Source organism: Lutra lutra, chromosome 8 (genome assembly GCF_902655055.1).
Source record: "Lutra lutra chromosome 8, mLutLut1.2, whole genome shotgun sequence".
Lineage (NCBI taxonomy): Eukaryota > Metazoa > Chordata > Mammalia > Carnivora > Mustelidae > Lutra > Lutra lutra.
The window spans coordinates 49,710,643-49,738,596 of record NC_062285.1 but is presented as its reverse complement, the minus strand read 5'-3'; the positions used below and the strand labels follow the sequence as shown (position 1 = coordinate 49,738,596).

Sequence of the window (27,954 nt, the reverse complement as noted above, 5' to 3'; positions counted from 1 at the left end):
GCCGTTCAGATTTGGCTGTTTGGGAAAGCAGCCCCCCTTTACACCTTACATGATTCTTACAGTAGAATGGGTAGCATCTCCTCCCTCACTCCCACCCCTCCAATTCTCTCTGTAAAGTAGAAGGGATGAGTTGTTTAATTTGAACCATCGAATGAATGCCTGTATGGGTGGCTTATCTTCTCCTGCCTGCTCACGGCAGTTAGCCACTTTCAAACTTCTGTTCTGAGTTCTTGTCCCTATTCTTTCCCTCAGGGGATCTTGTCTTCTTCCCTGGGTTGAACTCGATGGCATGCCCTAGATCTTATTCTTCAGGACTTTTTTCTCTCTCTTGAACTTCAGATCTGAATTTCCAACTGGTTTGTTGTATGTTCTAAAAATTTTTTAAACTCAGTATGTCCATATGGAATTCATCCCTTTCCCTAGGTCTGACTTTCCTTCTCCTTTGTTCTGGATCTTACACTTCCTGATCCTACCTTCCCCTTTATTAACACAACCTAGACATTTTGTTGTTATGGCCCTTACTTCTTGTATCCAGTTAGTTAAGAAACCACATTCATTTTGCCTGTTCAAGATTTCTTGACTCATTCCTTTTTTGCCATTCCCGTGGATATTGTCCTAGTTCAGAACCTCATTATCGCTACGTTGTCACTTGAATTATTTCCTAAAACACTCATGGCCATGTCATTCCCCACCTGAAGGGCTTAGCAGAGATCCATTAGGAAAGAACTTGTTTCCTGGCCCCCTGACTTTCTGAAAGGTCCAAAAGAGCCCCGTGTCTAAGGGTGAGTCACACTTTGCATTTAAAGGTGTTCTACCACACGTACAACTGAAAAACTCTTCTAAAAATTCAATATATTCTGGAGACGGAGGTGCTTCTGACTTGATTCAGCCATGACCTAATTGTCTTGGTGAGAGCTATTAATACACTGGAAGGAATTCCTTCAGGTCCTCTCCTTCCCGTAATGAATTTTTTTTCAGGCAACATTCAAAATCAAGGTCAGCTCACAAAGGCATCGTTTGTCATGGCATAAATAGAGGTTTTAAGCCAATCTGATTTCTGAAGTTTAAATTTTTTTGTGTGTGTAAAACTAGCTATAGTTAATTTCATTTAAAAAGTCACAATATACACAATACAAAGAGGTCTAATGACATTTCTTTTTCCTATAGCTGTATCCATAGATGTTTGGAGTGGGGGGTCATAAAGCACTGGACACAATGGAAGGGGTTTTTTTTAGACCACTGAAGAGCTGTCTTCTTCTGCCTTTATAAGATATATAATATTTTTACTTCTTTTCTCCATTGCCACCTTGGTGCCCTTTGCTTTACTGAAATTTTCTCTTCTATTGGTCTTTCCAGTTCAGACTAGCTTTCAAAACATGTTTATTACAGTGAATTAAAATATCGCATTGCATTGCATTGACTAGGACTTCTCAGTTAAGCAAATGTTGTTGTGTTATAATTTAAAGGATGTGGTACACATACATATGATATATTTCTATAGTTTAGCCTTGGACCTAACCCTTAGACTGACAGGTATTGAAAATGCTTTGTGCCAGGGGCACCTGGGTGGCTCAGTGGGTTAAAGCCCCCACCTTTGGCTCAGGTCATGATCACCTGGGATCAGAGTCCCGCCAGGCTCTCTGCTCAGCAGGGAGCCTGCTTCCTGGTCTCTCTCTGCCTGCCTCTCTGCCTACTTGTGATCTCTGTCAAATAAATAAATAAAATCTTAAAAAAAAATGCTTTGTGCCTAGTAAAGAGTAGGCATAGTTTTTTTTTTTTGTTTTTCTGGTGTGTGTGTGTGTGTGTGTGTGTGTTTATTATTTAAGGAGAGGAGTTTGGGTTTTAATAAAATACTTGTCTTTCTTTAATAATTGAAAACAGAAATTTAAGGGTAGTAAGGGAAACCAGTTTTAATTTTTTTAAAAAAGATTTTATTTATTTATTTGGCAGAGAGAGAGAGAATGAGAGAGCGCACGTGAGCGAGCATGAGTAGGGGGAGGAGCAGAGGGAGAGGGAGAAGCAGACTTCCTGCTGAGCAGGGAGCCTGACACTGGATCCCAGGACCCTGGAATCAGGACCCAAGCCAAAGGCAGGCACTCTGGAACCAGTTTTTAAAAAACAAGAGGGGCGCCTGGGTGGCTCAGAGGGTTAAGCCTCTGCCTTCAGCTCAGGTCATGATCTCAGGGTCTTGGGATCGAGCCCCACATTGGGCTCTCTGCTCAGCAGGGAGCCTGCTTCCCCCTCTCCCTCTGCCTGCCTCTCTGCCTACTTGTGATCTCTATCAAATAAATAAATAAAATCTTTAAAATATATATATTAAAAAACAAGAATTTGTTGGGGTCTGACCAGAGAGAGATAAATTCCTTGTTACAGGATTTGGTTTCAGGTGCGTGAAGCACAGAAACAGGAATGTCTGCAGTTTCCTATGGTCCTTGAGAGTCTCTAGAATAGGATTCACCTATTCTAGGTGAACACCAGGCCACCATCTCTGACCTTAGTTAAGCTTGTAAAATTGCATTTTCTTAATCCAAGACATGATTCATGAGTATTGATGCTTGAAGTCCCAGAAGATTACACACTTTATAAACAGAATTATAGATTTATCCCATTTTAAACATGTCCCATATCAAAATCTGGTTTTGCAAACCAAGAAAAGGTAGAGTTAATAATTTGCTTTCCAAAAAAATGCACCAAATTATTATTTTAAATACCAACTCCCCTGGCAGACTTCAAATGTGCTTGATTTACGTAATCGCAACTACCCAGAGCCAGGACCTTGCATAGAGTGAGGAGAATCTCTGGTAGCACGAATGAACTTGGTGTAAACTTGTGTCTGTGTAATAATGGTCTGAAAGAAGGGCATCTACGGATGAGCCTTCAGACTCCATTCGGCCAACAGTTTAAACCAAGTTTCAGAAACCTACGGTTTCTGTAGAGGCATCATTTCTGTGGTTTCGACGAAACTAAAAGCTGGAGTTAGGATTCTGTCAGCTAGATTTCTCTCTGTTTCTTTCTGACACACAAGAAGGAAATATTATTTATTCTCTTCCCTTAATCTTTTAGTAAAAAGGGGTAAAAACAAATGATTTCTTTCCTTTGTCCACTCTGGTGAAGATTCACTGAAGGAGACAGAATGGAAAAAAAAATAAAAAAATTAAGAATTAAAAAAATTTAAGGATGTATAACAGAGCCATATAAATTAATGTGCTTGAGAGCTATATTCCCCCCACCATCCGGTTTATTGAGATATAATTAACAAACAACATTGTATAAGTTTCAGATTTACAATGAGTTGATTTGATACACTCATATATTGCATACAGATTACCGCCATAACATTAGCGAATACCTCTATCAGTCACAGAATTCACATGTGTGTATGTGGTGAGAGCATTTAATTTCTATTCTCTTAACAACTCTCAAGTATATAATACAGTATTATTAACTATAATTACCATGCTATGCATTGGATCCTCAGAACGTATTCATCTGATAACTGGGAGTTTGTACTCCTTGACCAACATTTCCCTATTTCCCCCAACCCCTAACTCTGGTAACACCACTCTAGTCTGTTTCTAAGAGCGTGGCTTTTTTAGATTCCATATGTAAGTGAGATAATGAAGTACTTGTCTTTCTCTGTCTGACATTTCACTTAGCGTAGTGTTTTCAAGTTCCAATCATGTCACAAACAGCGGAATTTCCTTCCCTTTTTTTATGGCTGAATATTATTTAATGGTGTGTGTGTAGTAGTAGCAACATTCATAATACATAGTATGAATAGTCCCATATTTATGCATGAGGCAATAGAGACACAGAAAAATTAAGTATCATGTTGAATGAAAGATACACAGCAAGTGACGTGACATCTCTGGATGGGAACCATGACAGTTTGCTGTGGAATCTGTGTGTGTGTGTGTTTATTTACTTATTTCGAGTATAACACACAATGTTGTATTAACTTCAGGGGTACAACAGGCTGATTCAACAGTTGTAGACATTACTCAGTACTCACCACCGTAAGTATGGTCACTGTCTGTCGCCATACAACATTATTACAGTATTATTGACTATATTCCCTATGCTGTACATTTTGCCTCTGTGACTTATTTACTTTATACCTGGAAGTTTGTACCTCTGAATCTGAATCGCCTTATGGAATCTTTGTTCTAAAGCACTACACTAAGCATTGAAAGTTTACCCCCTGCTCAGGCCACCTATCCTATTCCAGTTCTCCAAGGCAATTTTCTTTTTCTTTTTTTTTTCTTTCTTTTCTTTTGTCTTAAAATTTTTTTCTTTCAATTCAATTAGCCAACCTATAGTACATCATTAGTTTCAGATGTAGTGTTCAATGCTTCCTCAGTGGTGTATAACACCCAGTGCTTATCACATCAAGCACCCTCCTTAATGCCCATCACCCAGTTACCCCATCTCCCCACCCACTTCCCCTTCTGCCACCCTCAATTTCTTTCCTGGAGTCAAGAGTCTCTCATTGTTTGTTTCCCTCTCTGGTTTCTTCTCATTCGGTTTTCCCTCCCTTCCCCTAAGATCCTCTGCCCTATTCCTTATATTCCACATATGACTGAAACTATTTGATGATTCTCTTTCTCTGATTGACTTATTTCACTGAGCATAATCCCCTCTGGTTTCATCCATGTTGATGTAAATGGTAGGTACTCATCCTTTCTGATGGCTGAGTAATATTCCATTATAAGTGTATGTCTGTATGTATATGTGTGTATGTGTATATATACATATGCATATATGTATATGCATATGTATATCTTTTTTTACCCATTTATCTGTTGAAGGACATCTTGGCTCCTTCCAGTTTGGCTATTGTGGACATTGCTGCTAAGAACATTTGGGAGCAGGTGCCCCTTTGTTTACATTTGTATCCTCGTGATACAGATGTAGTGAATCCAAGACAATTTTCTGTCAACAATCTGGGTTATAAACTTCAGACCTTCCTATATGCAAACATATGTATTACTAATAAAATCAGACCATGCTATACATTTTAAATTTTTAATTTTGGCAATTGCTTTTCTCATCTCCAAGAACCCTTTCGTGTTCTTGATTGTTCCTTTGTCTTCATAATCTGTTGAGAATACTAATGTTTATGAGGATACTAATTATACTTTTGCTAATAATAAATAATAAAGTTCTTTTGTTCCTTAAGTTATGTTTCTCTTCTGGGACATTTGAGCCAATGTTCTTTTAGTGTCTTTTGATACCTGCTAATGCATGATGAGAGGATTATTAGTATAGGCAGCAAGCTGGATTTCCTTCATGATTGCATTCATTCTTCTATTTCACTTATATTTTCCATCAGTAATTTTAGATTTATATATAAATTTTATTATCTTCTGGTTTTCTAATTTGATTATGCCTTTATCCTTTAATCCTTTCCTTCTACTTTCCTCAGGTTTATTTTGTTCTTTTATTCTAGCTTTGGAGTTAGCCACTTTGGCATCCAGGCAAAGCATAGGCGAGGTTATTTGGCTTCTTCCTGGTGTACCTATTTTTCTTAAAGATTGTGAAGAAAAATATTTATGTCATTGAGTCTAGCGAGAGATATTGTGGAGAATTCAAAATTTAGAAATATGTTAATGATAGAAGAGGGTCTTAAAGGGGATGGAGAGGTGAGTGGGGAGGGGCTGCTTTGGGTTGTGTCTATCTCTGGAAGTGCTAGCTCTTGCTCCTCATCTCTGCCTTGATGGACTTCTTTGATCCATACGTGGGAGTATTTGAGGCCCCCAGCATTAAACTCCCAGGGTGGAAGGGTCTGGATCTGCTGAGCAGTGTGTGTGAAATGGGATAGGGACTTTGTTCTCTAGCTTCTTGGGGTTTGCAGAATCTCCTGCAGCAGCACTGAGGACTAGGGGATCCATTGTCTCCCCTTTGCTGAGCTTGCTTCTACTTCTGAGACAAAAAGCATTCCCTGTTTTCCCCTAACTAGGCTTTTTCCAGAATCCTACCCTGGTGTAACCAAACTGCATTTGCTTGCGAGATAAATATGGGTGTTCTTTCCTTCTATTACTATTTGTCTTTGTTTCAGAGCCCCCTTTACTGAGGTTGAAACCTGACATTTGGGGGGAAAGTTTCAGAAGCAGCATGTATAAGGAACATCTGCCCCTGCAGAACACATTTCTACTTAAAAGCTCCTCCCTGTAGGTTGTCAGACTTGTCCTCTGAAGGACTCTTTCTCCAAAGAGTGAAGCACAGAGACCCTATTATGTGCCACCCCCTTTCCACTGGAGCCCAAAGCACTCAATAGCATATCTGCATGTATTTCAGTATAAAATCATATTTCAGTTTTCTGATCTTTGCATAAAATATTTAATGAGGGTGTGTCACGTGGTTTCTTACCTCCCTGAAAGTGAGTATCCTGATTCAAGAGGGAGAGAAAACTACAAGTTCTTTATATAATAACTTCTACTTTCATTTGGCCTTTTCAACAGACAAATAAAGATCTTCGGGGATTCATTGAGGTGGGGCCTAAAGCAACTGGGTACATTTAGGAGGGAAGAAAACTAACACTCACCCCGTGCCCACTGGATGCCAAGTGCTATCCTAGTGGCTTCATAGACATTCACAAGATAGCTCCGTCTCTACAAACTCAACAAGTGTGCAGATGGATGGTGTTAATGGCCCAATTTTTCACATTTTCCCCTGCAACTGTGTTGCACTCTCCCACCCGACTCCGTTCCAGGCCATGTGCCTTGTTTTGGGCAGATGTGATATAAGCAGGGGCTTGAAAAACTCTTGTGTGAATGGATTTGTTTGCTCCTAGCTACTTTTGCATTGTCATGAGAATGAGCCCAGGTTAGAGGACTGGAGGATGGGAGACACACGAAGCAGGCCAGAATTGCCCGAATTGTACAAACTGAGGCCATCCTAGATCGGCCTGCAGCAAACCAAGCCCGGGGAAAGCCAGCTCGTGGAAGTGAAGAGGCCAGCCACATTTCAGGCACATGATTATGCTCAGCTAAGCCTGACTGAGCTCAGCCTAAGTCAACAGAACCCTGCAGAACTACCGGCTAAATAAATGATTCTTAATATTTGCCATTGAGGTTTTATGGGTTATTTGTTAACGAGGCATTCCTGAGGCAAGAGGTAACAGATATTGCAAGTTGCGTGTTACTAATCACCTTTTTCTAGATGAGAAGAATGATGCTCAGAAAGCTTAATTAATGTACCTAAGGTCACATAAGTAAGTGCCGGGGCCAGGATTTGATCCAAGCCCTCCTGAATCCCCTGACTTGCACTGAATGGGGAAGATGAGAGCTGGGAAACATGACACGATACATTTATAATCTTTAAAATAACATGTTTAGGCTTCTTCTGCCCCCAGTGCCGAGCCTTTAAAAACATGGTCAAATATGAAAAGTAACTATGAAATCTATGAAAAGGAGATTAGTTTTGAGGAAAGTAAAACCATTAAAAATGTGTTTCTTGCATTTGCTAAATTTGTGTTTCTTTTCACATATTTAAGCTGAAATTGCCCCTCACTCTAGTACTCATCCTTTCCCATTTGTATGCTATATGCCACAAAGACGACGTAAAAATATAAAAGGAACTCTTACCTTTCTTCGGCAGAGAAATAAAAGTATTATGCAGTTTTCTCTGTTGGTATAAATGAGCAGATAAAGCATAAGTAGGAGATTCAGCATATCTCCATTTCCCCAACACAAAAAATAGTGCGTTTGACCACGTTTTTTTTGTGTTTCAGTACATTTTTTGTTAACAATCTTTTATTATATATATAAAAAAAACCCCATCTCTACTCCTTACAGAAGTTTTAAAATCATTTCACAGCTGAGTGGAACCCTAAACAGAGCTATCTTAGTGTAATGAAGCAGAAAACGATTGCTTCTTAACAAGACTGGTATATGGTGACAAACAGCTCATAAAAATCCCATCTGCCACAAAGAGCCTCTATTTTAGTTGCTTTAGAATCTAAATAGTATATTTCCTATTTCCTTTCAGAAACAACAGAGAACTATAAAGCCTTCACCACTATCAGATCGTCCTCTGACAAGAAAAACACTTGGTGTTAATGTCCTGACGTGGCTCATTCACAGGACCACACCTGCTGGTGATGTGCTTTAGGTTTCCTGCCAGGGAGGATTCTGACTGTCCTCTTCCACACCCTGTTATAGGATCCAAAGAGGTCACACAGTAATGAAAGCCCCAGCGCCAATCAGCTTTGGGTATTGTTTAGGCAACTCCACAGTTTGCAAAGGCAAAGAGATGGGACCATGTATAGAGTCTGATTTTACGGAAAACTGCATGTGGTGAGGGGAGACGCTGCCTTCAACATGCTCTTCTGGTTTTGGATGACAATTATTTATCTACTAGCTGCTTTATTCGGGCAGCTCTTTTGAGGCATTTTCCCATTCCCTGCTAACCAACATATTTATCTCAACCAAACAGCCTTCAGTTTTTGAAACATTTAAGCCCAAATATCTTGATAAAAATAGAAAACTAAAATTCCAGTGGTTTTGTATAAAATGTGACCATTTACCTTTGTACAGAAATAAGGGTACTAGAAATTTCAACAACTTTCAAAGTACCATGTATCTACAGGTAATGCAGTCGGACATTTAAAATGCAAATATGTTACTTTGTGAGAGACATAAACCAACTCCTTCAGTTGAAATCTGTTTACTAATTTATTCAAAGACATTTGCTTTTATTTATTTGTTTTAAAAAATTTTATTTTTTCAGTGGTCCAAGATTCATTGTTTATGCATGACACCCAATGCTCCATGCAACACACGCCCTCCTTAATACCATTTGCTTTTAAAAGCACCAGGGACAGGGGCGCCTGAGTGGCTCAGTGGGTTAAGCCTCTGCCTTCGGCTCAGGTCATGATCCCAGGGTCCTGGGATCGAGCCCTGCATCAGGCCCTCTGCTCAGCGGGGAGCCTGCTTCCTCCCCTCTTTCTGCCTGCCTCTCTGCCTACTTGTAATTTCTGTCTGTCGGGTAAATAAATAAAATCTTAAAAAAAAAAAGCAGCAGGGACATTTCCTTGGAAACAAAAACTGATATTTAAACATATTCCATTTTCAAGTGGAATGTGGAGGAATTTTCTGGTCTGAGAATGCAACCGACTTTCATGAATTAGCTGTGACTCAGCTCCATCTTACTTAATATCAAATAGAGTTTTATTTTAAAAGATATAGCACACTGAATGATTACTGTGCCACTCTCTCTTGTATTATCTTACTTCCCTTTACAGAGAATCTCTGAGGTGGGCACTCTTGTGTCTCTGTAATGCAAACAGAGTTATGCAAACCATGAGAGGTTGAGGGCACACAGAGATCAGACAGCTGCTCAATGGTGGAACCAAGGTTTGATTCCAGAGCTTTCTTTACTGTGTTGTGTTGCCTCATGGAGCAGCACAGGGATGAGTATAAAAAGCAGTGAGTTAGGAGTCAGGAAGCATGAGTTCTTGACTTGGCTCTGGAATAGTTGTGTAACTTGGGGCATGCCATGCAGGCTGATAAGAGGACTGGAGCAATGCTGCTGAGGCTCCATCAAGCCCATAATTTTGTAATGTAGAAGGACATGCTTTCTGCATGAAAGCATGCAGAATGAAGGGAAGGAGTTCACTAATGTGTGTTCTGTATATCAATTAAGAGGCTCCAGTTCTTTCCTGCTTAGAATAGTACTCTAACGCTTCCAAATCCCAACAGTTTGTTAACCCATTCTCCTGTTGATGGACATTTGGGTTGCTTCGGGGTTTTGGCTATTCTGAATAGAAGTGTGGAAATATGCTGTGGACATGTGCACTAATTTCTGTTGGGCTTATACCTGGGTATGATATTTATTCATTCAGTCAATATTTATTGAGCAACTACCCTGTGCCAGACACTGTTTTAGCATTGGCAACAAAATGGTGACAAAGCAAAAAAGATACCTGTTCTCATGAAGTTGGTCAACCAAGGAAGCAGATGATAAAAAAGGAAGCAGATGATGAAAAAGCATGATGAAGGAAAAAGACTCGTGGTGATTTGAAAAAGCGTGGGTGTGCATTGTGAGGAGGTGGTGGAAGGCAGCTACGTAACACAGGGTGGTCAAGGAAGGCCTCTTGGAGGTGACATGGAACTGAATTCTCAAAATAATGGTGGAGCTGGCCCTGGGAAAAGCCCAGGGGAGAGTGGCCAGGGGGAGGAGATGGCACAAAACAGTGTACTAGAGTATAATCAGCGTTTATGAAACATCCACTGAATGTCAGTCCCTCTCCCTCTCATTCTGCACGTGAGCAAGCTAAGGCTGCATTCCCAGCCAATGGTGGGGCCAGGGACAGAAGCAGGTACAGAGTCTTGGGTAGGACTCCACGGGAGTTCTGCTCTGCCACAACTGTCCCACTGTTGCCTTTTCTTGAGCACTTGCTTTGTGCTAGGCACCATATGAAGCACGTTACTCCATTTTTTCATTTACGCTTTGCTTTACAACACCTCCTGGATAATAGAAGTATTATCCTGCCTATTTTAATTATTAACCGAGAAAGTCTTGGTGAAGCTTACTGACTTGTCACATAGTTTTTGTAAGCAGTGGAGCTTCAATCTGATACCAGTTCTGTTCAACTCCAAAGTCCAGGCCTTTTACTATGGGCTCCATGGTCTTGTTAATGTGTTTTTATGTATCTCTAAACTTAGAAAGTTGTATTACACACTTTTGTTTTTTTAGGTGGAAAAATACATTTGGAAATAACTTCAATTTTATGGAGTAATCAGAGTGTTGAATAAAATGACAACTGGTAAAAGAAGGGAATATAAAATGCAGAGTCACTAAAATTGCCTTTTTTTTTTTTTTTTACAAAGGGTCTAGTTACTGAATAGTTAAAGGAAGCCAAGTTGTAAAACATGAACATTTCAATTCTGTTTAGTATAGTACACATTTTGATATAGAATATTGAATTAGGTTTGCTACAATAATTAGACTATAACTTCTAAAAAAATGTTATGCACTCTGGAAAAGAGAAAGAGAAGTGAATTGATGCCCATGGTTTGAATATAGATGAGGAGGGTGCTCATTAGAAAGAAATGAGCAAGGGTAAAAGATGATTATTTTTCCAAGAACCACCATATGTTCTCCAAAGTGTATCCAACTATTCCATGTAATGTTTCTTATTTTCTCAAAAAAAAAAAAAAACCCAAAAAACCAAAACAAAAAAAAAACAACAAAAAATTCCCCCAAAACAATCAGGAGAGGAATTTTGATCCGTGGAGCCCAAATTTTCACTAAATATTTTCTCTTTTGCTAAATATTTCTCTCTCTCTCTCTCTCTCTCTTTTTTTTTTTTTTTTTTTTGTAGTTGTTTGTTTGTAGGTTTTAGCTGTAATAGTTCCTGTCTTGGAGAAAAGACTGAGCAGCTGCAAGTCTCTATAATTTTTAATGATATAATGGAAAAGGATACACAATGTGCTGTGTCTCTTGATGTGTTCCAACCTCAGACTTTATTCCAATTCTCTAAAATGGAAAGTATCGTAGGCCAAGACAGTTAAAAAATGAGGCGTAAGTAAATACCTATGCTAATCATAGCAGTTCATGTGGCAACAGCACCAGCTGCTGAGAGGGCCGTCTTTTCATCTTTTGTTTCAGGGAATTTCTGGGAAATATCTTTCCAGATTTTCTTTGCAGTCACATCTCCGCCCCCCTCCCCTGATTTCCCCTCTCTTCCCTTTTTGGTGTGTGAAGTCACATTGTTCTAATTTCCTTTATAATGAAAATGGGAGCATACAATATTAAAACCATTCTTTTTAAAGAAATGAGAGATATCAGATTTTCCTCCCAATTCTTTCTTCTGTCTGCTGGCTTACATTCTAGTCTGATTCTATGTTTCATCTGCCATTTAAAATGACAGGTAGATTTGGAAATGAGAACTCTTTTTCAGATGCTGTCATTCTGTATTTTTATGGGTTTCTTTGGTCATATAAAGATAAAAAGACAACCATAGTTCATTTTCTACACTTTAAATTTAATGTGTTAGGAGTGAAAGAAGCATAACATCATACTACATCTTTTGTTGGCCCCAAGTGTTATTAATTGCCTTACTATAGTGCAATACGTTTATGCTATATTTCTGCAGGAGGTACATGAATGAGGCAGAAAAATATTCAAGTAGTTAAAAATGAGACTTATTTTATAAGACTGCGGTTATGGCTTCCTTGCATCCTATAAATGGCTGGAGTTTCCCATATGCGGCAGTAGAGACGTAAACTGACAGCAGGTGTTTCAGGATTTGATGAAAAAGATGAAAAACAGATCACACTGAATTAATAAAATCAATTCTTGGCTTTGACACTTCTCCGGCAGGAAGGAAACAGCACCAAATGAATATAAACATTCTGACACACACAAAATAAGGTGTACAGTGCTGCTAGATTCTCACTTCTTTGGGACTTCCTGGCCTCTGGCTAAGACACCCAGCACAAATTGCTTCACTTGGCGTGAATTTAGGGTGAAGTCCCCGCTAACGCAGAGGTAGATGGCAATGAGAAGGCCACTAGAAGGCTGTTCTTAGAGGTTTGTTTGGGCTTCATACTTAGGCGGTGGTTATCTTGAGAGAAAAAAATTCTGCCTAGACATACTTTTTTTTGTAAATTAAAAAAAATATATTTATTTGAGAGCGAGTGTGAGCTAGAGAGCAAGTACATGGGGGGAGGGGTGGAAGGAGAGAGAAAGAGAGAGAATTGCAAGGAGACTCCCTGTGGAGCCTGGGGGGCTCAAACCAACAACCTTGACATCATGACCAGAGCTGAAATTAAGAGTCGGTAGCTTAACTGACTGAGCCACCCAGGTGCCCCTTTCTGGACATACTTAGTAACTTCATGCAGTTTGAAATAGAATTAAATCATCAAGTGGAAAAAAGGTCTTCTTACTTTCTATTTCTGCTCTCTTAGTGTTCTGAGTAAGGTTTTTTGTTTGTTTGTTTTTTTAACTTCCCCTTTTACTTACAATGGAATATGCCTTACACTTTTCTTCCCTCATACCATCCCTTTCCTTTCCAGAATGAAGGACAAGTAAGCAATGAACTCAAAATTCAAACGTGGGTGGCTCTCATGGGAGTGTAAGTTGAAGAAAGGAGGTGTCTTTTCCCAAGAGGCCCACTAAGTGGTAGGTGCACTGCATAAGTAGACACAAAACATAAAATAGGGAGCTGTATAAGTAAACACAAAACACAAGTAGTGTGCTCAGCTGGTAAGTGTCACGTGATATTAACTTTAGTTGGCCAAAACGCTAAAACTGACGGAGATGTTTTGTTTTTGTTTTCTTTCCTCAGATGAAAATGTGATCCAGCACGAGTGATGCTACTTAAGATGGGCCACATCTGTAAGAGGTGGCATGGTGGAGATGGAGATGACAAAGTTGTTTGGATACAAGAAACAGACATTGAATCTGTTAAGAAGAACATTCGTTGGAAGGATGTGGAGGAGAAGGAATACTGGTTAGGTTCTGAGCAGGAAAAGGGCTGAGGGCAGTCCAGGAATTCAGGGAGTACGGACTCCTCTTTGGGCTCATCAAGGTGTTGTTACTAGAATAAATGGGGGCTCCAGGGTCAAGCTCCAGGGAGGGGCAAATAATTGGATCACGATGGTCATACTTCCTCCCACTCTTCCTCCACGGTTAGTGCCAGCTGGGTCCCTTAATTAATGATCCTATCCCACTGTACCCAAGGCAAGAGAAGGAATTCCCTGAAAGAACACCAGGGTATTATTACTAAAAGAAAGGGGGAATTCATGCTCATCTGCCCAAAGATAGACTTGTTTACTGCACTGTGTAACATGCTATTGATTCTATGCCATATTTCCTGTGGTTTTAGCTCATAATCAATGTAGTTTGCCAGGACGAGGGGAGAGTATGGGGAGAGAATGAGATAATACTCTTATCACTGCATATTATATAACCCAGTGTGGTAGAAGCAGCACATGAGCCCTGGGCATAAATGGTTAAACTCTCAAACCTTTGGTCTGTTGCATTCAGCAAAGACATTGAGTTTTAATCCATAGGAAGTATCATGTCATTGACTTTTTGCCTAACCAAGAAATCTATTTTAGTCGCCACCCACATTTTAAGATTTTATTTTTACTGGATGGAGAAGTTAATATAATCTCTCTCCTTGTCCAGGACTGGGACAGAACACAAAGGTAATTAAACAGGAGACCCCAGAGAGCAGAGCCACAGCCTCACAAACCAAGGAGATCCAAGTTCCCAGCAAGGAGCACTCATTGGTGTTAGGACTATCTTGCAGCGCTTATGGGAGGGAAGGAGAGCTTCTTTAACAATATTGTTGATGAATACCATGTACTTACGATTACTGATGGAAACATGAATTTTGTGCAGATAATCTCTCTAAGTCTTATTTTCCTCATTGAAGTAATGGTGATGATGAGAGAATCCCTATCCTGTGGGGACACTGGGAGGTCAGGTGTGTAAGTGGTTGGCACAGCTCCTGTTCACAGTGAGAGCTCAATATACATTAGCTTCTGGTTTATACAGAGGCAAGAGGTTACTAATGTATAGGGCAAAATGACGGGAGAGTACATTTTGAATAAAAGTTTTGGCTGTAGCGCAGGAGATGCCTAGATTATTGGTAATGCACATCATGAATATAGTAAAGGAACCGTAAACACATAAACATGAATTCATGGTCAGCACTTTGTGAGCTGTGTGATTGACCGGTGTGATTTGTCTGCCTCACATTCCGATGGAATCTTAGGTTGCAGTCATGTAATCATGGTGTCTGGACTATAAGAAGATATTCTCTCCATTGTCCTTGAGTCTCATGAGATGAAAAAGATTTTAGCTATTTATTGAAAGTGAGAGCACGTGCACATGAGTATGAGTGGAGAGGAGTGTACTTGGGGAGGAGCAGAGGGGGAGGGAGAGGGACAAGCAGATTCTGCACCAAGGGCAGAGTCCCATGCAGGAGATCCAGGACGTGGAGATCATGACCTGAGCAGAAACCAGGAGTCAGACATTTAACCAAATGAGCCACCCAAGGATACCCTGATGTCTGTGGCATTCTGCGGAGTTCTGGGGTGTGGAACACATTTTAAGAAGGTCACTGACAGTATAGATTGACAGAACTGGTGAGGTTTCTTGTTATTCATGCTAAATTAGAAATGTTTGAAGGAACCGGGGATGAGTTGGAGCATTTGAGACTGAAAAGAGATGTGATTGCTGTCTTTAAAAGTTGAAGGAGAGAGATTTGCCTGGGTGCAGAGGTTAGAAATAACAGGGAAGCAGATTATGGCTTAAAATGAGGAGGCTAACCATTAGAGGTCCTCTCAGTTTCCATGGTCCTCTCTATACCCTGACTGAGCTCCCATTCCCTGGAGATTCACATAGTCTGGGACATATTGATCAGAGATGCCGAGGAGGGTATTTTTACCTGGAGTTGGGATTGTTAAGCAGATTTTTACCTTGGTAGGCTGTTTCAGCTTTTTGACTCCAAAATTTAATGAACATTCTACAAAGACAGAAAGAAAAAAGGTAGCAGTAGTGAAGCTAGAGGAATCCCTAGTGCTTCTTAAGATGAGTGGGTTTCTGCAAAAGTGGACCTGTTTCCACTGGTTCTTGGGAAGCGGTGTCTTGTATCCAGCTGTACAAAGATAAGACGGGACAATTGGAGGCTCTAAGCAAAGTAAAGCAAAGCAGAATAAAGCAAAATAAAGACTCCGGTGAAAAAATGGCTACTGCATCCCTTGACTGCCAGGCTTCCTCTGTTACTGTAGACTTCTGAAGTTAAGAGCATTCACGATGTTAGGCTCAGGTTTCTCGACACTTGAGTGGATCAGACCTGGAAGGGAACTTGTGAGGTCATATCTAGCCTATTCCCTAGTTTCTTAACATTCATAAGGCATATCTTGTGTTTCAAACTGGCTACCAGAAGACTTGGGAGAGTGCACAGTCTGCGTTCTTAACCACCACTTCATCCTACCTGGAGAAGAGAAAGGGAAGGGGTTGAGGAGCTGTAGTCTTTAGGGTCAGGCAGGCATGACCATCTAGAGACCAGTTCTGGAGACCATGGGCAAACTGCTCCCACAAAGTCTTGGGTTACTCATCTCTCAAATGGGTGCAGTAACAGTACCCACTTCCTACGTTTGTTATAAGGACTGACTAAGATATATATAATAGAGTGTTTAGCGTAGTGCCTAGCACATTGCAAGCCCTCAGTGAATGCTTATTCAAGTGAGCTTTTACCCATTTCACCTGCTCTGTCATGCGAAGAATGACACAGATGTTCAACAATTTTAAAACAATCTCAGATACTTATTACTGTTATTAACCACCTTTTAATCATTTGGGAGAAATGAATTCAGAATCCGGCAATCCTTTTTATCTGAACTATTTACTACATATTAGTTCATTTTCTTGCCTTCTTAGAGCTCTTCCAAGACTTTGACATCTTTATGAAATTCTAGAATTTCAAATGGTAAGATGTTAAGCAGTATTTATTGGCAGACTTTCCTAAAGTGTACTTTATGTTCAGAGTTAAGCCACATAAAATAATAATTGAGAATTAGTTATAAGTTATTGAAGCTACAATAGTTATAAATAGCTACCCTGATAATTAGTTATGTAAACCTGAAAATGAAGTGCCTTGAGAACTTCATATATCCTTAAACACTTATACTACAAGCATGGAAGGAAAGCACTGAATTTCTTAATAACTATTGAAAAATTTATATCAGAGAGACCTGTCTTTATAAGACTGATAGAATAGGGGTCCAGTGGATTCTAATTACATTTATGTTAAAAAATTCCTTACTTCCTCTCAGTAATGTAAATTAGTTCTTGTAAATATTATAAAACAACCATTCTTTAGCCCTTAAATTTATTATGTACTTAATTATTACAGAAGAACATATTTTACAACCAAATGGGAATTTCAGTAACTGTTGTGGATTGCATTCTGTTATATTTTTAAAAATTTGATTATTATAATGCTGTAATTTCTAAACTTCCATCAAAAAGAATAAAACAATACTCATGCCTAATTGAAACATCTATAATCAAGCAATGTGAGGAATTAAAGATAAAAACCAACTGTGTTATGAAATTTCATGCCCAAAGTTACTTTCCCTAGGTCATTAATATTTATAACTAAACTGTCCTTTGATGTGCATTAATAATGTACTTTGGGATTACACAAAGAATAATTTATAAATGTTCTGGAAAAGAGAAAGATGCCATAATTAAATCACAGTGATTAACATGGGTATTGGGTTATTATTTGAATGAATTCTTACTATGCAGGTTGTTACGATGTTGACTTTTCCTTGATATTTGGGAGGTTGAGATTTAGCAAACGAAAGATGTATGAAAGTAATCCTTTAGAAAAACAGCTTTTTCTAAAACCTGTGCTCACAGTGAACATAGACTTGTTATTGAGGAAACAGAACAGACAACCAAGTTATATATTCATTTGTTAAATATTTTTAATATTTAAGTTGTCTTTCATGAAGTATAATATTAATTTTTTTAGTGAGAGTTCCAAAATATTAGTCCAATCAAGTTTCACAGATGTTATGATTTTTAACCATTTTTTAAAATGCAAATTTAAAAACCAGATATTGCCTCATCTGTTAAGAAATTGAAATAACTTATTTAAATATTTAATCTTTATGATGTTTGGGAGTCCTTTAATCTTTAGGCAAAGCAATTTTGTTTATTAATAATTTAATTTTAAATTATTAAAAGCCTTCATTGTGCTGTTCATCTGCTATTATATAGAAATGGTATCAGACCACTGATATGTATTATTAACATTCAAACTGTAAACCTTAGCTGGAATTTTAATATCTAGGTGTTAATTTTGTCATTTCTGTGATATATATATATATATATATCTGTATTGTATGAGGTGATTTATCATTAGTGGTCTAGGTGGCCCCAGAGCAGATTTTCCTCCTCTTCTCCCTTTTTCAGAAAGCGGCACTAACAACTGCCCCAGTCACATGATTTGATGCTCTGCCTCCTTCCTCATTCCCACTCCCTGCCACAAAACACATTTTTCTACTACCTTAGCATCTCTTAAAAAAAATCCATTTCTTTCCATCTTCCCTGCCACTATCTTAATCAGAACCATCATGATCTCACAGGGTTTCAGCAAAGATCTTCCTTTCTCTGGTTTTGATCCCTTTCAATCTGTTCTTATCGTAGCAGGAATGTTTCTAAAATATAAACCTGATCACAGTGTTTTATCTACTTCTCATTTTGAGTATCTTCAGCATCCTGTGATGACTTAACCAGTGCTCTGGCCTCCTCTCACTCTGGTCCATCTCATCCTTGGTGATCCTTCTCTCAACTCAAGGATGCATTCTCTCCACTGCTCCAGTTTTAAAATCAAAATTTTATTTATTTTATTTTATTTTTAAAGATTTTGTTTACTTATTTGACAGAAAGAGAAAGAACGCAAGTAGGTAGAGCAATAAGCAGAGGGAAAAGTTGAAGCAGGCTTGCCACTGAGCAGAGAGCCTGAGGTGGGGCTCAATCCCGGGACCCTGGGATCATGACCTGAGCTGAAGGCAGAGGCTTAACTGACTGAGCTAACCAGGTGCCCCTAAAATCAAAATTTTAAAGTAGATTCATGCATCCCATTCTTCTGAGCAATGTCTTATATGTCCTCTTTATCTCTTCAGTCAACCATGGAAACAATTCTTCGAAGACCCTGAGAGATTTAATCCATTTTCTTTCTATCCCTTCATCCTCTTTGTCTTCCTTGCCCTGTTCCTCATCCACTTGGAATCCATGATGATTTTAATCATATAATTTTGTGTATAATTGAATAGGTATATTATCCCCAGGAAAATTCACACACCTGGAAGGTCGAGTCTTCTCTATTGCTATGTGTGTGCCTATACAGCTGAGGGTTGCTACATGACAGGTGGTTTGGAAAAAGTGTAACTTCCATGATCACCATCTTCAGTGCAAGCTCCACACTGGCACACCTCTTCCTGCTAGTAAGCATATTCTTTAATTTGCCACATGGACTCAAATCTTCTCATTTCTTGAACTTCCCCAGAAGATCTTGCCTCAAATTCATTGAGAAAACAAAAATACTTCCTTGTCTGTATCATTTTCTCTTTATTTCCTGAAATACTGGAAGTTGGTTTTTCCTTTCAAGGACTTATTTTTCCACATGCGCTGTGAGCCCTTTCTCCTCTAGTCCTGTCAGACACTGTCCTTTAGGTTATTTCTTCTCTTTGCTGTGCTTTCCCTCTCATTTGGTTTATTTTCATTAGTTTATAAATATACTCAACAATATCCCATTTAAAATAAACCTCCCTGGACCCCGCATATAGCTTTAGCTGCAAACTATTTTCTTTTGCTCTTCATAGCCAGACTTCTCCAAAGAGCTGTCCATATGTGCTCTCTCCAATTTCTGATCTTTCATTTATTACTTTGAAAAATCTCAACGAAGTTGCCTGGGTGGCTCAGATGGTTAAGCATCTGCCTTTGCCTCAAGTTATGATCTCAGGGTCCTGGGATCAAGTCCCTCATCAGGCTCCCTGCTCCCTGGGGAGCCTGCTTCTCCCTCTGCCTCTGCCTCTCTCTCTGTCTCTCATGAATAAATAAATGAAATCCTAAAAAAAAACCAAACTCAACAAAAACTAATAATGATTAATGTTTATTTCTTGAGTGCCCATGCAACGTGCCAGGCACGGTTCTAGTGTTTACATGTCTTAGCTTATCTAAACTCAAATAGCCCTATTAGGTAGGAAATATTATCAACTAAAATTTACAAGCGAAGAAACTGGGACACAAAGAATGTCATCATCAAGACTTGAACTAGGGCAGTCTAGCCCTGAATCTGCACTTTGAATCATGGTATATTACTGCCTCTCTAGAAATAGAACATATGTACAAAATCTCTGCCCAGTCCCAAACATATACTTCCATTCCCAGATGCCTTAATTATTATTATTTTGGTGAACACCCTTTCAGCTTATGTTTTGGTTCTTCCAGGCTTATGCATCCTGCTGTAAGTGATACATAAAGCTTTTCCTGTGTTTTCAATATTTACAAAAACATAAATTTACTGTACTTATCCTTCAGCCTCTTGCTTTTGTCACTCAATATTATATTTTGGAGGTCTATATGATGACATATCGTTTTAGTTAATTTAGTTTAGCTCTTCTGTAGTATTCCATTATCTATCTATCTATCACACTTTATTCATTCTCCAGTTTTTGGACATTTAAGTAGTTTGCAGTTTTTATGGCATTGTAAAGATGCACCAGTGCACACTATATTAAGTATTTATAACACTGTCCAGATCATTGTCCCCCCTATCATCAGTTCTTTAGACTTAGTTAACACCTCTTTAGATTTTTGTTACCTGGTCAATTCATGTATCTGTATCACGTATACCTGAAAAATATATATATTTGCTATCTCCAGATTAAAGACTCTTTATAGATCTATTAGTTCAAGTAGTTTTATGTGCTGTTTTAATCTTCCATAGTTGTTTTTTAAACCTTTCTGCTGGATGTATTACTTTCTATAAGCAATATTTTAAAAGGATGTGATGTTAGATACTTATTAGTTCAGGATTTTCCCCTTTAATTACTATAATATTCCTTATTGTACTTATTAGTGCTTCTGTCTGTATCAATATTAGCATTAGCAATCCAACAAGAAGATATAACAATTATAAATATTTATTTATTTATTTATTTATTATTTTTTTTTAAAGATTTTATTTATTTATTTGACAGAGAGAGATCACAAGCAGGCAGAGAGGCAGGCAGAGAGACAGGAGGAAGCAGGCTCCCTGCTGAGCAGAGAGCCCGATGCAGGACTCGATCCCAGGACTCCGAGATCATGACCTGAGCCGAAGGCAGCGGCTTAACCCGCTGAGCCACCCAGGCGCCCACAATTATAAATATTTATGCACCCAACACTGGAGCACCCAAATATATAAAACAATAACAAACTTAAAGGAACTAATTGATAATAATACAATAATAGTAGGGAACTTTGATGTCCCACTTACATCAATGGACAGATCATCTAATCAGAAAATCAACAAGGAAACAATAGTTTTGAATGACACATTGGACCAAATGGGTGTCACAGATATATTCACAACATTCCACCCTAAAACATTAGAATACACATTATTTTCAACTGCACATGGAACATTCTCCAGAATAGATCATATATTAGGTCACAAAACAAGCCTCAACAAATACAAAAGGATTGAAGTCATACCATGCACCCTTTCTGATCACAATGCTATGAAATCAGAAGTCAATTGCAAGAAAAAATCTGGAAAGACCATAAAACATGGAGGCTCAACAACATGCTACTAAACAATGAATGGGTCAGCCAGGAAATCAAAGAATAAATTAAAAAAAAAATACATGGAGGGGCACCTGGGTGGCTCAGCGGGTTAAGCCGCTGCCTTCGGCTCAGGTCATGATCTCAGGATCCTGGGATCGAGCCCCGCATTGGGCTCTCTGCTTGGCAGGCAGCCTGCTTCCTCCTCTCTCTCTCTGCCTGTCTCTCTGCCTACGTATGATCTCTCTCTGTCAAATAAATAAAATCTTAAAAAAAAAATACATGGAAACAAATGAAAATGAAAACACATTCATCCAAAACCTTTGGAATGCAGCAAAGTTAGTCCTAAGAGGAAAGTATATAGCAATACAGTCCTACCTCAAGAAGCAAGAAAAATTTCAAATAAACAACCTAACCTTATACTTAAAGGAGCTAGAAGAAGAACAACAAATGAAGCCTAAAGCCCACAGAAGGAAGTAAATAATAAAGATTAAAGTAGAAATAAACAATATAAGAACTAAAAAACCAATAGAACAGATCAATGAAACCAGGAACTTGTTCTTTGAAAAAATTAATAAAATTGATAACCACCTAGCCAGACTTACCAAAAATAATAGAGAAAAGACCAAAATAAATAAAATGATGAATGAGAGAGTAGAAATAACAACCAACATCATAGAAATACAACCAATTATAGAGATTATTATGAAAAGCTATATGCCAACAATTTGGACAACCTGGAAGAAATAGATAAATTCCTAGAAACATATAAATTACCAAAACTGAAGTAGGAAGAAATAGAAAACTTGAACAGACTGATAAACTGCAAAGAAATTGAATCAGTAATAAAAAATCTCCAAACAAACAAAAGACCAGGACCACAGGTTTCACAATGAAATGCTCCCAAACTTTTAAAGAAGCATTAATACCTATTCTTCTCAAACTATTCCAAAAAACAGAGAAGGAAGGAAACTTCAAATTCATTCTATGAGGCCAGAATTATGCTGATAATAAAACCAGATAAAGACTCCACTATAAAAGAAAACTATAGGCCCATATTCCCAGTGAACACAGATGCAAAATTTCTCAATAAAATATTAGCAAACCAAATCCAGTAATACATTAAAAAAATCATTTACCATGATAAAGTAGGATTTATACCTGGGTTGCAAGGATGGTTCAATATTCATAAATCAATCAGCATGATATACCACATTAATAAAAGAAAGGATAAGAACCATATGATCATTTCATTAGATGCAGAAAAAGCATTTGATAAGGTACAACATCCTTTCATGATAAAAACCCCCAACAAGGTAGGTTTAACATAACATAACAAAGGCCCTAGGGGCGCCTGAGTGGCTCAGATGGTTAAGCATCTGCCTTCAGCTTGGGTCATGATCCCAGGGTCCTGGGATCAAGTTCTGCAATAGGCTCCCTGCTCAGTGAAGAGCCTGTTTCTCCCTCTGCCTCTTTCTGTCTCTCATGAAAAAATAAAAAAAACCTTAAAAAAAAAACCCCCAAGCATTAACAAAGGCCCTATATGAATAACCCATAGCTAATACCATCATAAACCAGGAAAACTGAAACCTTTTTCTCTATGGTCAAGAATAAGACAGGAATGTCCACTGTTATTTTACACAGTAGTGGAAGTCCTAACTACAGCAATCAGACAAAAAGAAATAAAAGCTATTCAAATTGGTCAGGAAGAAGTAAAACTTTCATTATTTGCAGATGACATGATAAACATCTATATATATGTAACTATATAACTACAACTATATAAGACCTGAAAGATTCCACCAAGAAACTGTTAAAATTGACACATGAATTCAGTAAAGTCTCAGGATACAGATGTCAAAATACAGATATAAAATCAGCATATGGAAATTTGTTGTTTCCATATACAAATAATGATGTGGCAGGAATCAAAATTAAGGACTCAATCCCATTTACAATTGCACCAAAAATAATAAGATACCTAGGAATAAACCTAACCAAAGAGGTGAAAGACCTGTATTCTGAAAACTTTAAAACACTGATGAAAGAAATTGAAGATGACACAAAAAAAATGAAAGACACTCCATGCTGATGGATTGGAAGAACAGATATTGTTAAAATGTCTATATTACCCAAAGAAGTCTAAACATTTAATGCAATTCCTCTCAAAACACCAACAGCTCAGGGGTGCCTGGGTGGCTCAGTTGGTTAAAACCTCTGCCTTCGGCTCAGGTCATGATCTTGGGGTCCTGGCATCAAGCCCCACATCAGGCTCTCTGCTCAGCAGGGAGCCTGCTTCCTTCTCTCTCTCTCTGCCTGCCTCTCTGCTTACCTGTGATCTCTATCAAATAAATAAATAAAATCTTAAAAAAAAAAAAACCCCAAACACCAACAGCTCATCACAACAAGTGCACTCCTTTGTACATAAGTGTTGAATCAATAAATTATACACCTGAAGCTAATATTATATGGTGTATTAACTAACTGGAATTCAAGTAAAAACTAAAACAAGAAAAAAAAAAACCCAACAACAAAAGAAACAAAAAACAAAAGACCCCCAACTGGAAATTCCAGCAAGAGTATTTTGCTGTGGGTATTCCCCCAAAACAGCAAGAGTATTTTCCACAGAGCTAGAACAAATAATCCTAAAGTTTGTGTGGAACCACAAAAACCCCCAAATAGCCAAAGAACTTTGAAAAAGAAAAACAGGGGCACCTGGGTGGCTCAGTGGGTTAAAGCCTCTGCCTTCAGCTCAGGTCATGATCCAAGGGTCCTGGGATCAAGCTCTGCATCGGGCTCTCCACTCAGTGGGGAGCCTGCTTCCCCCTCTCTCTGCCTGCCTCTCTGACTACTTGTGATGTCTGTCTGTCAAATAATTAAATAAAATCTTAAAAAAAAAGAAAAAAGAAAAGAAAAGTTAGAGGCATCACAATTCCAAACTTCAAGTTATATTACAAAACTAGAGTAATCAAAACAGTATGGTACTGGCACAAAAATAGACACATAGGTCAATAGAATGGAGTAGAAAAGCCAGAAATGAACCCACAATGATATGGTCAATTAATCTTCAACAAAGCAGGAAAGACTATCCAAATGGGAAAAAAAGACAGTCTCTTCAACAAATGGTGTTGGGAAAACTGGACAGCAACATGCAGAAGAATGAAACTGGACCACTTCCCTACACCGTACACAAAAATAGATTCAAAATGGATGAAAGACCTAAATGTGAGAGAGGAAACCATCAAAATCCTAGAGGAGAACACAATCAGTAACCTTTATGGCATTGGCCACAGCAAATTCTTACTAGATGTGTCTCTTGATGGAAAGGAAACAAAAGCAAAAACAAACTATTGGGACTTAATCAAAATAAAAAGCTTCTGCACAGTGAAGGATACAGTCAACAAAACTAAAAGGCAACCTATGGAATGGGAGAAGATATTTGCAGATGACATATCTGATCAAAGGTTAGTATCCAAAATATATAACTTAAAAAACTCAACATCCCAAAAATGAACAGTCCAATTAAAAAATGGGCTGAAGATCTGAATAAACATTTTCCCAAAGAAGACACAGACAGCCAATAGACACATGAAAAGATGCTCAACATCACTGATCATTGTGGAAATGCAATCAAAACTATAATGAGCATCACCTCACACTCTTCAGAATGGCTAAAATCAAAAACCAAGAAACAAAAGGTGTTGGTGAGGATGTGAAGAAAAGGGAAGCCCCGTGCACTGTTGGTGGGACTGCAAAGTGAGGCAGCCACTAAGGGAAATAGTATAGAGGTTCCTCAAAAAGTTAAAGATAGAACTACCCTACAAACCAGCAACTATGCTTTGAGGTATTTATCCTAAGAGTGCAAAAATAATAATTCAAAAGGATACATGTACCCAAATGTTTATAGCAATATTATCTACAACTGCCAAACTATGGAAACAGCCCAAGTGTCCATCAACTAATGACTGGATAAAGATGTGGTATATATTTAGGTATACAACAGAACATTACTCAGCCATAAAAAGAATGAAATCTTACCATTTGCAACGACATGGATGGAGCTAGTGAGTACTATGCTAAGCGAAATAAGTTAGTCAAAGAAAGACAAATATCACATGATTTCACTCATATGTGTAATTTAAACAAAAGAGGCAAAGAGAAAAAAGAGAGAGAGGTAAATATTTGTGTAATAAGCATTATCCTCAGATGAATAATACAATTTTAAAAAATGCTTATTTCATAATATAGTTACTTAATGGTATTGTGTACAATAAATGATTTACTAAAATAAATTCCTCTCTTCATGGACTCATTAGCTGGGAATAAGAATGGAAGAGGGGAGAAAGAAGTACAAGGAGAGGGGAGCAAAGACAGATAACTTATCAAAATATGAATTCTGACGTATCACGGTGAATTCTCAGATTGCAGGTCTCAGTTTAAATGTCTTGCTTTAGCACAATATTTTTAGAGTTGAGACATCCATAACCAACAATTGGCTGCATTAATAAAGATTAGTCTCTATCAACTAAGTAAAACATGAAAGCAAATTACCTATGACTAGAAGGTTTCCTACCACCTATCTGCACTCTGCATCCCCATCCTCATCTCTATGCCACTGTAGCTGTCTCTAGGGGGTGGTGGCATGTCAAGATAACTGAGGAAGGGGCTGTGCCACCCATGGTAAAGGATCTGACAGCAGTTGTGAGGGTTGGTGATGGTGATTGGAAACATCAGCACGGCACAGAATTACCAAGCAATGGTAGGCCTGGGGTGATTTTCTCGATGAGCTGAAGTGGGCATAAAAATTCTATTCTTACCTTATAGTTACATAGTGCTTTATAATTTGAAGGTCCTCTCTTATTTGCACAGTAACCCTTTGATGTAAGTGACTTGCCTCAATCACACAGTTGTGAATGGTGGTGTAGGGATTATGTTATATCTTACTTTCTTCTTCATGTTTTTTCTTTCTTTCTTTCTTTCTTTTCTTTCTTGAGAGAGTTCATCTTTTATTTTTATTTATTATTTTTTAAAGATTTTATTTATTTATTTGACAGAGAGATCACAAGCAGGCAGAGAGGCAGGCAGAGAGAGGAGGAAGCAGGCTCCCCGCTGAGCAGAGAGCCCGATGCGGGGCTCGATCCCAGTACTCTGAGATCACGACCTGAGCCGAAGGCAGCGGCCTAACCCACTGAGCCACCCAGGCGCCCCGAGAGTTCATCTTTTAAATCTGTGCTGGTAGTCTCTATTCAAATTAACTGTAGTTTATTAAAAGATCTTGAAAGAAAATTAGAAAGAAAGTCATTTTACAGAGCTTCATTGTAGGGAAATGAGGTATTCTGCCTAAGCTCATTATCCAGATAAAGTCTTTAAAAAATCATTTTTAACAGAAATTTTCCAAACCTATATTTTACAGATTCCTGGTTAATTTATTCTTTTGTCTGTGGGGACACAGTGCTCAGTAGATAGAAGGTACTCGGTAAAAATGTATTGAATTATCATCATAAACAACATATTGTAAAATAAGGTCTCTCTGCTGAAGCTTGGGAGCCTCTTTGCTGAACGACTCTAAGGTATCATGCTTTCATTCACGTAGTTCTTTTTTTGCTTTCCCTTTTTGTGCTGTTACACTTTTGAATTTAGAGCAATATCCCTTGACCTTCTGCTAATTTGCTATTTCTAATCTTTTGTGGTCTAGAAAACCATATATTTAAGTTCTTTTAAGTAAATCTGTAATATGAGTGAATGAGATCTAAGTGAGAACCCAAGTGTCTTTTCTAAGGTGACAGGGCATAGGTTCTATGATAATCATAAGAAAAGTTTCCCTGCTTGTAGAGTCTCAAGTTGTTGAATCCACCTTCTCCAAAATGGGCAAAGAAGTGTATCTAAAATGGAGGTCTGCTCACGTTACCTTTTTTACTAAACACCTTTCATTGTGTCCTGTGATGTTCAGTCAGAGTTCAGCTCCTTCATTTGCCATGGAATGACTGTGATGACCTTCCTTTTCCTCCTCTTTATCTTCTTCATCTGCTCCCCTAAACCCATCCTATGCTTCCATCAAGCTAAATTATATGCAAACCTTCCAGCAGTGTCTCGCCAGATCTTGGAGCCATCTCTTCCATATATGGTATTTCTTGAGTCAGAGACGTTCTTCTTTTGGTTCCTGAGAATCTAACTGCTACTCACTATTGATTCTCAGCTCAAGCATCATTTTATTGGGACAAATGAGCATGCAATTTTCCTTACCCCCATATTCCATACTGCAGGATGAGGTGGGAGCCCTTTTGATCTTGCTAAGTTATCCCATCACTGATAATATTGCATTGAATATCATCTCTGTGAACAAGGACTGGGTCTTCAATTTCAATGCCTTATGCTGTGCCTGCCACAAAGAAATTGATCATTAATGTTTGCTGAATGACTGAATCCCTCAGATTGGATAGCCATGTATAGCAAAGCGGTAAGTAAATCAACATAAAAATATAGGGCTACTGCCGTATTATTGCTGTTCTAATTGATCAGGTAATTTTCTCATGTAAGGCTCTGCTGAGACTGGTTCACTGACTCTGTATTAGCTATGTATTCATTTATTATCAATAAAATTTTTGATATTTTTAAATGAATTTCTGATCATTCTAATCTAAACAATTATTT

The 27,954-nt window shown here is 38.3% G+C and overlaps 1 long non-coding RNA gene across 1 annotated transcript; it reads right to left on the bottom strand.

The window, feature by feature from the left end:
• Positions 1–407: 407 nt before the first annotated feature.
• Positions 408–23,062, bottom strand: LOC125107828 (uncharacterized). The gene is made up of 3 exons (XR_007129664.1): positions 22,944–23,062; positions 490–494; positions 408–419 (listed from the first exon to the last, which is right to left on the bottom strand). It is a non-coding gene; the product is annotated as an uncharacterized LOC125107828 (long non-coding RNA).
• Between the last annotated feature and the right edge of the window lie 4,892 nt (positions 23,063–27,954).